Consider the following 12431-nt stretch of genomic DNA (forward strand, 5'->3'; position numbering starts at 1 on the left):
TTATTTGTTTTGTTGCCTAAAATTGATTGGTATATATATACTAATATTTAAGGTAGCCTCAATGGACATTCCCCAAGCATCACTTCACTCGCATTTCAGGAAAAGCTCTCAACCCCTTCGAAGAAAACAAGGAGGAAGGAGACTTGCAGAAGCTTAGAAGATAGAGACCAAATTTTGGAGCTGATATTCCTCAGCTCCTTCTTCTTTCCTATAGTTCTTATTCAGTATTTAACTCATTACTGTTTCTTTCTTTCATTTTCTTATGGCCGTGCGCAGCTAAATCCACATTGTAAGGGGTAGGATGTTGTGAACCTATTCTTGGGATATAAACCTTGCTTTTGTGTTTAATGATGAGATTTTACTGAGTTGAAGTTGTTGTTATTGTTTTAGTTTTAGTTTTAACATACTTAATCAACATATTGAGATGCCTCTTTATTAACTTTTGGAAAATTATGATAGAGAGTATTTGACTTCATCTTATGCTAGATTTACTTGAGTTTAGAGTGTGGGTACGTAGGAATAAGACTCACCTAATAAGGCTATAAACTGAACTGATATGCTTTCATTTTTGCTTTAAAACTCGAAACTTTAACTCTTCCCCGTACCTTTATTACATTAGTAGAATCTCCGTTTTGTTAAGCTCACTCTAACTCATGTCCGCTTTGATTTTGCTTGTTCCCTTTATTGTTTTCTTACTCGGTGAAAAAAGCTTTTTGCACTATTTCGTTTTAGTTTCATAGGTCATCTTATTAAACATCAAGGTTCGAAATGTCGATGTCGATGGAAATGTCGAGGTCTCGAATTTATGGACATGTAGATGGATATGTCAATGTCGGTGGATATTTAGGAAAAATCACGGAAGTTGTGAAATTTAATAGAAATTGTTTAATTAGTAGATAAAAATTTAATTATAGCTTAATTAAGCTATAATTGATCACTTTCAATCGTCATATGTAAAAATATGAATAACTTATGAAAATGTCGATGTCTATAAAAATGTCGGTATAAGATAATGAAGATTGATGAAAATAATTTAAATTAGTAAATTGAAATTCAATGTTGTTTAATTATGTTTTATTAATAATTTATAACCAAATCTAGTCTTTAATTACATAATTGAACAAGATATGAAATATTGATATATATATATACATATATATGATGATTAAATTGAGTTATTAAAAATTGGAGGATAGGTTTGGAAATTTTATAATTAAATTTGAAAAGAAAAATAGGTAAAGTTAAGTTAAAAAAAATCAAATAGGAATAAAAAATACGACTAGTCAATATTATTGTTACAAAAATAATCTCATGGCACAATGACAATGTTGCAAATATCAAAAGAAGTAGTATCCAAAAAGTTAATTTGGAGAAAATATGGAAACACGAATTTGAAATTTTTTTTGAACAATAATTATTTTTCAAAATGTGAAGGTATACGAGGGAGCGCCTCCTATAAAAGGCCCCCTCCCCCACAATTTTGACATCAGTTACTTTTTAGCCTTGTGGATGGGGCCGATGGGCTGGGCCTTGTGAATGGGCCAGCTTTTTAGTTAAATTTAATTTTTTTACGATATGTTTGAAAATATCGATATTTTATCGATATTTTGTAATATTGTCGACAAGGGGGGAAAGACTATTTTCCTCCCCTTGGACATGTCGACTTTGGTGACATGTTGACATGTCTGTTGACATTTGGAACATTGTTAAATATATTTTAGTTAAGTGTTTGTTTTCTTAAGTGAATATTGAGGTGTTTAGGCATCAATTCCTGTGGATACGATCTTTTTATCACTTTCTACAACGGTTGTATACACTTGCACAAAGAAACATAAATAGTTAAACAATAGTCACAACTTCCTTTGCTAAATAATTAATCATTCAAACAGCTTATCGAACATGGTCAAGTAAATCTCATTTATAAGCATTCACAACCTACTAGAAAAAAGTAGACTAACCACAAGTAGAACAAAACATGCATCTCATATACCTTTCCAAGTCATACAAGAGCAAAAAATCCGAAAATGGTGACCAACAATTTCAAATAGGTGAAAGAGTAAAAACAACTCTACTTATCAACAACATACATTCGAGCTAAAAGACTACAATTCACAAGTTATAGCAAGTAGTCCCCCGCCCCGGAAACGAGGTTTAGTTCATGGGTGAAGGAAAAAATACAATGAGTAAGAGAAAGTAACAACCCATTTTGATGAAAACTGAAGAAATACAACAAAAAAACCTTCAGCTCTCTTAAAAAAATCAGTAGTCTTCGAGCTTCCTTTTAAGCTTCCTCTCCAAAAATGGAATATCCTCTTTTTATAACTTTTCGGCTTCTTTTGGACTTGGGATATGCATGTTATGTCGGCTGGCTCTCATTGAGCTTTTACATCAGCCCTTAATTTTAGGGCAACAAGCAGAAATAGTATGGACACAGGTGAATTCCTTGGGAATAAAAGTTACTGTGCTGCTCGTAAACATTTTGCCGCAAGCAATGCTCCTGCATCTGAAAGTCCTAAAAATTCTTTATGCTTCTACTCCTCTACTTCTAATACTTTCAAATTCAGCAAAGACAACCCAAAAACAACTAAGTTGCAAAGACAACCCAAAAACAACTAAGTTGAAATTTCTCAAAATTAATAGAATAAGGAATTCAGACTTGAATTTTCTATTTCTTACTTAATTCCTCATTTTGGTGAACTTTTATAGCTAGTATTCTCTTGCCCTCAATTTAGCTGAATATAATTCTACAATAACTCTATTTTTGAGAGTTATCAATTAGTCCTAAATATAATTTTGTATTTTTTAATAAGGTACTACACTTCATTAAAAAAAAAAAACTAAGGAGTCAAATTGAATTCGGCCAAACACAACAACCAATAAGCGAAGAAAAAGTCTCAAACCATATTCTCTACAATTTTGAGCACTCTCCTAACACTTTCATTCTCAATTCTTTTAGCACCTCTTTTGATCTTTCGAGTATAAATTAATTTGATGTATCATATGATCACTACTACAATATTTGGCCGTGGTTTATCAAAATAGACTACAGTTTTTCGACCGTAGTATATGGGTACTATAGTCTATACTAAAGACTATGATTGACATTAGCTTTAGACTATAGTATAGACTACGACTGACATTTGACATTAGTTGTAGTATATAATATACTGATCTTAACCCCCGACTTAGATGAGGACCCACTCATACTTAGAGTAAACAGAACTACAAAAGGGAAAAGGAAACCGACCTACGAATTGGGCGGACGAGCTCTAAATACCTCAGATTCAAAAGAATTTGAGAAATTGTGGAGAATTCGAAAGCGTAAAACTGGCAAATTAACTCCTCTATTTATAATGAAGGGGAGGTTGATCTCAGCCGTTAGATATAATTCGAATTCAATGACCAGATTAAATCCCTCCAAAAATCAACACATCATCACACATTGTATTGTTGCCTCGATTCTCGTGACATCTCAACTGTTCACTATCATCTCATAGCTCGACACGTGGGGGTGCAGAAGCTACTTTGTGTTGGGGAACTAATAACCCTAAATAATTTCCTCTTCCACATGAATATCCAAACACACACCACAATATGCAAATAAGGAAGAAACTGTAAAATACAAGAATACGACACAGTAAAATTATACCGGTTCACCAACTAAAGGCTACGTCTAGTCTTCTACTCATATGTGGGTAATTGTTCGATTCCCTCACAACTAGGAATTAATAATGCAAGTATACACTAATTTACCCATTATAGTACATTAACAAGGTCGTCTCCTCAGGGAAATAGATTATAAATCTATTCAGTAACTTCGAAATACCAAAAATGAAAAAATAAAAGATGCTTTGATTTGTTTTGTTATATCTAAAAGACATAAAAAAAAACAAGTAAACGATAGATAAAATTTTAGATCACACTCAAAAGCATCCACCCAGAAAACATAGAAATGATGTGAGATTATGATTTGTTAGAAAATTGGGGAGGGGAGTTCCACTAGCTGCTTTTATCCAAGTTAACTATCTAAAATTACTCTAAAAGACTGATTGCCCAGACATTCACGACTCTCTCTCGAGATACCCAACACATGTTTTAACTCAATTCCCACCGTGATTAAAACAAACAATCCAATCAGTCTATAGGCACAATAGGGTGAACCCATCCCTGAGTATTCACCTTCCCACTCCACGAAAAGGAAATTATGGCTAATAGAAGTAAATCCACTTAACAAGGACTCTCCCGAGCCTTAAGTGAGCTAACACACTAAACAAGTTGACCACACAAATTTAGTGAGATGGAAAATAAGCACACTTCTATTAAATTAGTTTTTTAAGTTCTAAAACATAACAAACATGAATATTATGTCAAGCTTGAGACCCCCCCTCCCCTAAAGGTAGGCGTTTAGTTCATAAAGAAAGAGAGAAAAGACATGGAAAAGACATAAAGAGATTTCATCGCTAATGAAGATGACAGAGAATAAGAAGCTTCCTCAGGTGTACAGTGCGACCCACGAGCAAGACAAATCACTCTTCAGCTCCTTCTTCGATGAGAACCTTTGATGTCAATGAGGGAATGTTCCTTGAAATCGATGCTACCCAAAATGAATCAAAAAGTGTCTTTCTCTTTTTTCGGCTAGGGCATCTCTTCATTATATATTGGGTCCTTAAAATTTAGCGCACCCCTTGGAGGTTGTACGGACGCAGTAACAATTTAAGTCCATCGAGTTACTGCATTGTCATAAGCTCTGGGGCATTCGGGTGACTATAGACTCTAGCATTAACGCCTCTCCTACTATGCTCCAACATAATCCCCACAATCTTGGTAGTACTCCTCTCGTCCTTAGCTAAATTCTATCATTCCTGCATAAACCATCCATAATTTAGCATAAATCATTAAAATTGAGAAATTTAAGAATTATAACAGCTTGGGGGCCCACTCAATAAATTCTCACATTTTCCAAGGTTTATTGATAAGGATCCTCACATTTCCGCATATAAAATATCCCAAATAGCCCATAAAACACTCTCTAATTGAGAGTTATCACACCCCGAAACTTAAATTCTTGCTTGTCCTCAAGCAAGATTACTCTTCAGTCCTAGAAAAATGATAATGCTTGCATATAAAACGAGCGCCTTTTGCGTCAACTCTACTTTCTGCTTTCACACCTACTGCTAACTCATACCTAAGAATATGACTTTGTTTTTCTAGTAGCATCCTCAAGAGAGCAACCAAACATTTGCTCTAGCACTAGCCAAGACTTCTTTCCTACAGCACTAACATTCACCTACTTTCCTCCTTAAAGACATCAATTCACCTAACACCGCACTTCTCAACTACCTTTCATTTATCAAAGCTCGGCCTTCCTATTTCCTCCTGGCTACCGACTATAGGCTATTAGTCCTTCCTAAACCTGCAGCCTCATGATATTCAATTTTTCTTAAGATGGCTGAATTACAGGCATAGAAAGATACATAGTCTTACAAGTAAAGTCTATCCTTATGAGTATCTAAATGAATGTACACCCCCAAATTTAGAATAAAGCATTGTCCCCAATACGACATGTGACACGACAACATACCCCCAAACATAGAACTAAAGGTAGACATGATATAGAAGGGGAAAACTTAGTGATAGAAGAACAATGTGATGTTAGGGACATAGAGAGCGACTAAATCTAAAAGGACAACATATGGCGAGAAATAGCTAAGCAAGGGGTGCCTCAGGGAGGCATTGGGAAGGTTAGTATGGGGGTTTCTTTATCTCAAACTTGTACTTACAGGCTAATGCTAGAGCCTTTGGACTAAGGCCAAGGCTAAAACAGAGCAAAGACCCCTGCCGCCCTCAAGCAAATGCTGCTAACTCAAAACCAGAGGGAAGACTCAGGATGCTTTGGTAGAGACGTTGCTCAAGAAAGTAGAGAAAGATACAAGAGGCTACGTAGATGAAACAAAATCATCATATTTCTATTCAGATTACTTTCAAAATAGTAGGGGGAAGAACAGGATGATTACAAGACTATCCTAACATAAAAAATAGGAAGATAAAGCTTGGCATATAAAATAAAGACAGAAATGAAAAGACAGAATTTAAAATTGCATAAAAGTAAATGCAGAAAGTAAAAGTTGATTTGATTTTTGTGGTGGGTGGTTGGTAAGGTTTCCAAATCCAGAGAGATGAAGACAAAAGGAGGGGCACCATTGGCTAGATTGAACTGCTTTCGCTCTTTTCGTCTTCAGAGCCACTGTCTTTCTGCGCTACTTCCTTCGTTGAACTGGAGCTATGCTCCAGCAAAGAGTTGATTGCACGGTGTTGAGTAGAGGAGGCTGGGGCATCCGACTTGGCCAGACGATCCAAGAGGCTCTTGAATTCAGCGTCCCGAGCAGTGATTTGCTCGGCTAATGCTGCCACCATAGCCCGTATCGGAATGGCGCTACGCCGGGCTACTTCGTTGGTCATGAGGCGGTCAAGTAGCAGCTTATCTAGGAAGCGCTTCTCCGTGAGGACCTCTTCATCTTGTACAATTGGCGCGCCCCTCTTTATGCACATTTTAGAAATGAGGTTGGGGAAGAACAGACGTCCCAGCTTCTTAGTGGTGCAGATTTCGCGGTGGATGAATTGGCCAATTTCGATACTCGTGCCCTCCATTAAACAGGCGAGGAGGAGAACCCTTTCCTTTGTCACGGAAGAATCATGCATGGTTGGCGTGATTAGGCATTTAAGGAAATAAAGCCAGATATTGGCTTCCGGCGTGAGAAAGTTGGAGTACTGGCTCCTTTCGGGGCAATGCTCCAGGATGCTCTAGGATGAGCAACAATGGTGAGTGCATGAGCAAACTGAGCATCAGTAGGCTACTCCAGCATTTAGTTGAATTTAGCCGCGGATTGGAGGGTAGATGTAGGGCCTTGTTGATTTGCACTAGGCTCCAATTGACTTCTACCTCACTCACCATCGTTTTGTCGATGCTATCAGTGCAAAGGTTGGTGTAAAATTCCTTCACCAGTCGAGGGAGTAAAGGTCCTAGCGGTGCGCAGAAGTAGGCTCAGCGGTTCCTGTCAATGACGTCCTGGATGAATAGGGGCACGAGATCTAACTGAAAGCCTTTTTCAAAGAAAAAGTCCCGCTTGTGCAGTCTTTCATATGCCTCAACCACGTCCTGGGAATGGACTCGTCGGAAGGTAGCATCCTGAGGCGCGACCATGTTTGCTCTCTTGCGACCAGGCGGAAGCTGCTGAGCTTTTACCTGCACAGAAGAAACAGAAGGCTGCTGCTTCCTCTCAGTTGAGGAAGCAGTCTTTACTAATTTATCCTAGCGTGATCCTTTCGACACAGAGGAAGAGGGAGCTGCCGTTAGTTTTGGAGGCTTCGGAGCATCAGACAATTTGGGTTTCTTTGGCAGCTGGCGAGCATTCAAATAGGATAGTAGAGGGTCTTATTTTACCAATTAAGAAAAAGCGATAGGTAAATTTAGAGGGAAACGGTAATTAATTCGGTTGGAGATAAGTTCAAAATTCAAATTTCTATTTAAGACCTATTCACTGTCACCCGTCTGCTGCAATCATCACTTCTCTCTCTCTCCCTTTGCAATTTAATTGCTCCTTAATCCTTCAACAACCTGCCATTAAAATCAAATCAGTTTTGCAGAAACTAAATCTACTTTTTTGTAAATGTAAATTAAATTAAAACAATGAGAGATTTTCAAAATGTATGAATTCAAAAATTAGCTGCTTTATTCTTAGATGCTTCGTGACTTTCTGGGGCTAGTTGGTGTTCCAGCATCTCTTTCCAAATTTTCTCCCCAATAGTGCTTTAATCGCTGTCCGTTCAGTGCAAATTCTCTGTCCATTTTTTAATTCCTTGATTGTCACTACTCCATGAGAGTAAACCTTCACGATTTGAAATGGTCCTGATCACTTAGACTTTAGCTTCCCATGAAATAGCTTAAGCCTTGAATTGTAGAGAAGAACTTGCTGCCCCACTTCAAATTTCCTAGGGTGTATGTACGCATCATGCCATTTTTTGTTTTCTCTTTATAGATCTTGGCATTCTCATATGCATCTCTCCGGAATTCTTTTAACTCCTGAAGTTGTAGCCTCCGAATTTCCCCTGCTGTAGTATAATTGAAATTCAGTTTTTTCATTGCCTAAAAGGCTTTGTGTTCCAGTTCTGGTGGTAGGTGACAGACCTTCCCAAATACCAGCTTGTATGGAGATGTTCCCAATGGAGTTTTAATTCAATCCTGTATCCATAGCGCTTCGTCTAATTTGAAAGCCAATCCTTTATACTGACATTCACTACCTTCTCTAGGATGCTCTTGATTTTCCTGTTTGAAATTTCTGTCTGGCCAGTAGATTGGGGATGGTAGGCTGTAGCAATTATATGCTTGATGTTATACTTGGCTAGCAGTCCTGCCACGGCTCTGTTCATAAAGTGTGATCCTTCATCACTTATGATTGCTCTAAACAATTAGTCACCACTTTAGCGTCACTTGTGGGGTAAGAAATTGCTTAACCCAGTTGGACACATAGTCCACTGCCACTAAGATAAATAAATGACCGTTCGATAGGAGAAACAGACCTATGAAGTTCATACCCCATACGTCAAATAGCTCCACTTCCAAAATATATGTTAATGGCATTTCTGATTTCTTGGAAATATTCCTAACTTGCTAACACTCATTGCAACTCTTGACCAATTCATGAGCATCCTTGAAAATTGAGGGCCATAAATATCCACTATGCAGCATTTTGGCTGCTGTCCTTGGTCCACCGAAATGTCCTCCATAACGGGCAACATGACAGCTCTTCAAGATCTGGGATGCTTCCGCCTCTACTACACATTTTTGAATTATATTGTCCTACCCCAGTCTATAAAGAAAGGGGTCATCCCAATAGTAGAATCTGCATTCATAAAAGAAACGCTTCAACTGCTACTTTGTCCATCCTTTTGGGTGTATCCCACCTGCTAAGAAATTCGCAATCTCAGCAAACCAGGGTTCTTCCTTTTTTGCGTCCTTATAGGACAAGGCAAGTAGCTGCTCATTTGGGAAATTGTCTTTAATTGCTACGGCTTTCGTTCCCTCTTCTGCTCTAGCAATTCTAGACAAATGGTCAGCCACCAAATTCTCAGAACCCATTTTATCTCTAATTTCCACATCAAATTCTTGCACCAATAAAATCCATCTAATCAACCTCAGTTTGACATATTTCTTAGTCAACAAAGATTTCAACACGGTGTGATCATTGTGGACTATCACTTTTGCTCCCATCAGGTAGGCTCTAAACTTTTCAAATGTGAATATCACTTGCAAGTACTCTTTCTCTGTAGTGGTATAATGAATTTGAGCCTCTATCAGTGTCTTGTTGGCGTAATAGATCGAGTGTAGTACTTTGTCCTTCTTTTGTGCCAACACTGCTCCTGCTGCAAAATCACTGGCGTCGCACGTTAGCTTGAACGAAAGATGCCAGTTTGAGGCTTGAATGATTGGGGCGTGGGTGAGTGCATACTTCAATTTGGAAAATGCCTGCAAGCATTTAGTAGAAAAGTCAAACACTCTATCGTTTTCTAGCACAGAACATAAAGGTTTTGCAAGTTTAGAAAAATCCTTTATAAACCGTCGGTAGAACCCCGCATGACCTAGGAAGTTTCAGACTCCCTTAACATTGGTGGACAGTGACAGCTACTCAATAACTTCATATTGATTTATTTTTTAAGAAACATGTTTGATGATTAATCTTTATTTTTTGTTTCTAATATTATATGAAATTTACTAAAAAAAAGAACTACTTTTCAGGTAGAATTTTAGAGAATAAAAAATCAGAGACAATTATCAAACCCATATTTATATATTTTTAATTAAAAATGAAACAATTAAAACAAATAAGTTTTCCTTTCCAACTCTAAAAGAACAGAAAACAACACTACAAAACAGAAAATGAAAAAACAAAGCCAGAAACTAGTTAGAAGTTTCTACAATGGATCATTAAATATTGTTTCCTTATTTCAAAATTTACCAAAACAAAGCAAAAATATTATTTCATTATTTTTTGAAAATTGTACAATAAATATAAAAAAAAATAACATAACAATTTTGAATGTTATATTTTTCAAAAGATTAGTTTAAAGTAACTTTGATTTTTAATTTAAAATTTGAGAGAACAACTATCAAATACATTATTTATTTGAATAAAAAAGAAAATAAACAAGAAATTGTTACATAATAAAAATTTTCTTCTTTATCGAAAGACAGAAAACAAAAAATATCAAAAAACTAAAAGAAATAAAAACTTCACCTAAGAATTTTCTTTTTCTTTTTTGAGTCCAAGTATGGAATTTAACCTTCAACTTCAAGGAAAATAAGCATACTTGATATGTTTGGGAGGAGATTCGAACTCACAACCTTGTTAGAGGCATATCAATTACTGCTGAGTTATGCTCACTTTGGCAAATTAACAAGAGTATTACTTTAACATTAACCTACAACCATAATGGGTGGTCCATTTGTCCAAAGGAGGCTAGGATTAACTAAGAGGGAATATGTTCAAACCCCACGATGGTTACCTACCTTAGGAATTAGTAATTTATATCGAAGTATATCTTCTATGAGATGAAATAATCTCCACCCACATTTATTGAAATAAAAGAAAGAAAGATTAACCACATGCTTTTGTCCAAAAGAAATAATCATCACATTTGCAATTCTCATAGAGAACAAAGACTATTATAAAATTTTTAACCAATAAACTATTTACACAATATTTTGGTCGAACCTAACCTAATTTGATGGAGGGACATTATACATCTACTCTAAGAGAAATATTCAAATCTTCACCAAAATATATATATATATATATATATTTAACTTTAAAAGTTTTACCATTATGTATCTGTATGAAATGTGTTAAATTACTAATTTTGCCTTTTTTATATATTTATGGGAATCAAATGGCAATCAAAAATACTTTAAAAAAAAGGGAAATATATATATATATATATATATATATATATATTTAACTTTAAAAGTTTTACCATTATGTATTTGTATGAAATGTTTTAAATTATTAATTTTGCCTTTTTTATATATTTATGGGAATCAAATGGCATTCAAAAGTTTTGTATTCTTATAATGGCAATCAAAAATACCTTCACCAAAAAAAAAAAAAGGAAAAAAAATATATATATTTAACTTTAAAAGTTTTAGCATTATGTATTTGTATGAAATGTTTTAAATTACTAATTTTGCCTTTTTTATATATTTATGGGAATCAAATGGCAATCAAAAATACTTTTAAAAAAAAGGGAAAAATATATAGTGATCTCCCCCCTTTTTTCATCTCATTATCTTTTTCTCTTTTCTGTTAGTTTTGCTAAAGCATTTTTTCGGAACGATTTGGGCAGTCAACATTTCCATTTTATGCTATAGCATCTTCTGTGAGCGAGCGAAAGCATATATTGATCTCCCCCATTTTTTCATCTCATTATTTTATCTCTTTTATGTTAGTTTTGCTAAAGCATTTTTTCTTTGTCCTAGAATCTGTCATTACAATATTTCTCTCTTGGATTTCTTTTCCACATTTTTATAGCATTTTACTTAGTTTAGTTATAGAAACATGATTATCTTTCATTTGCATTTTTTGTATTCATAACGCATGCTTAGAGTAATATCCTTAGTCCTTGTGGATTTCGACCTTGTTTATACAATAATCGGGGAGAATAGTTACACTTGCACTTGCATTCACATTGGTTGTGGACACGCAACAATAAGTTAGAAACTTATTTTTCTGATAAACAAGAAGAAAAATATTCTTTTTGAAACATCTTCTTGTTTACTCCCTTGGTCATCTTTGGTTTTATTCTTATTATTTTTTTATGGTATCAGAGCTTCATCTTCACGAAGGATAAAACAAAAGGAACTCTTACCATTCAAATGTTTCACCAATGCACCTGTTCAAATTACCCCTTGTAGGAATCACGAGTGGTACCTCTTGTCAGAAACACGGGGATTAAAATCACTTGTTGAAGTACTTTCCTCCTCAACAATTCAACATTGGTGAAGAAAAACATGAGTCAAATCCAAAATACATCATATGGAGGAACAATGATGGACCGTTAACCTCATGGCTTTTGGGTACAATTACAGAAGAAGTGCTAGCAATGATCAATGGAACTGAAAATGTCCATCAAGTTTGGAGGTCTCTAGAAGAACAACTCCTTACATGGAAAACGAGCTTCATCTCAATGAAGCACTAATCGGACTAAGGAAAGGCAACTTGAGCCTAGATGGTTATTTAAAGAAATTTCAGAGTTTGTATGATAAACTTGTTACCATGAAGAAACCTTTGGATGATGTAACCAAGGTAATGCATTTAGAAGGGGGCTATGCCTCAAATACAAACGTTTTAAAACTACTATGCTATCTAAAGCTCCCTACC

Source organism: Momordica charantia, assembly GCF_013281855.1.
Source record: "Momordica charantia cultivar OHB3-1 chromosome 10 unlocalized genomic scaffold, Mcharantia_2.0 BLBB01000010.1, whole genome shotgun sequence".
Classification (NCBI taxonomy): Eukaryota; Viridiplantae; Streptophyta; class Magnoliopsida; order Cucurbitales; family Cucurbitaceae; genus Momordica; species Momordica charantia.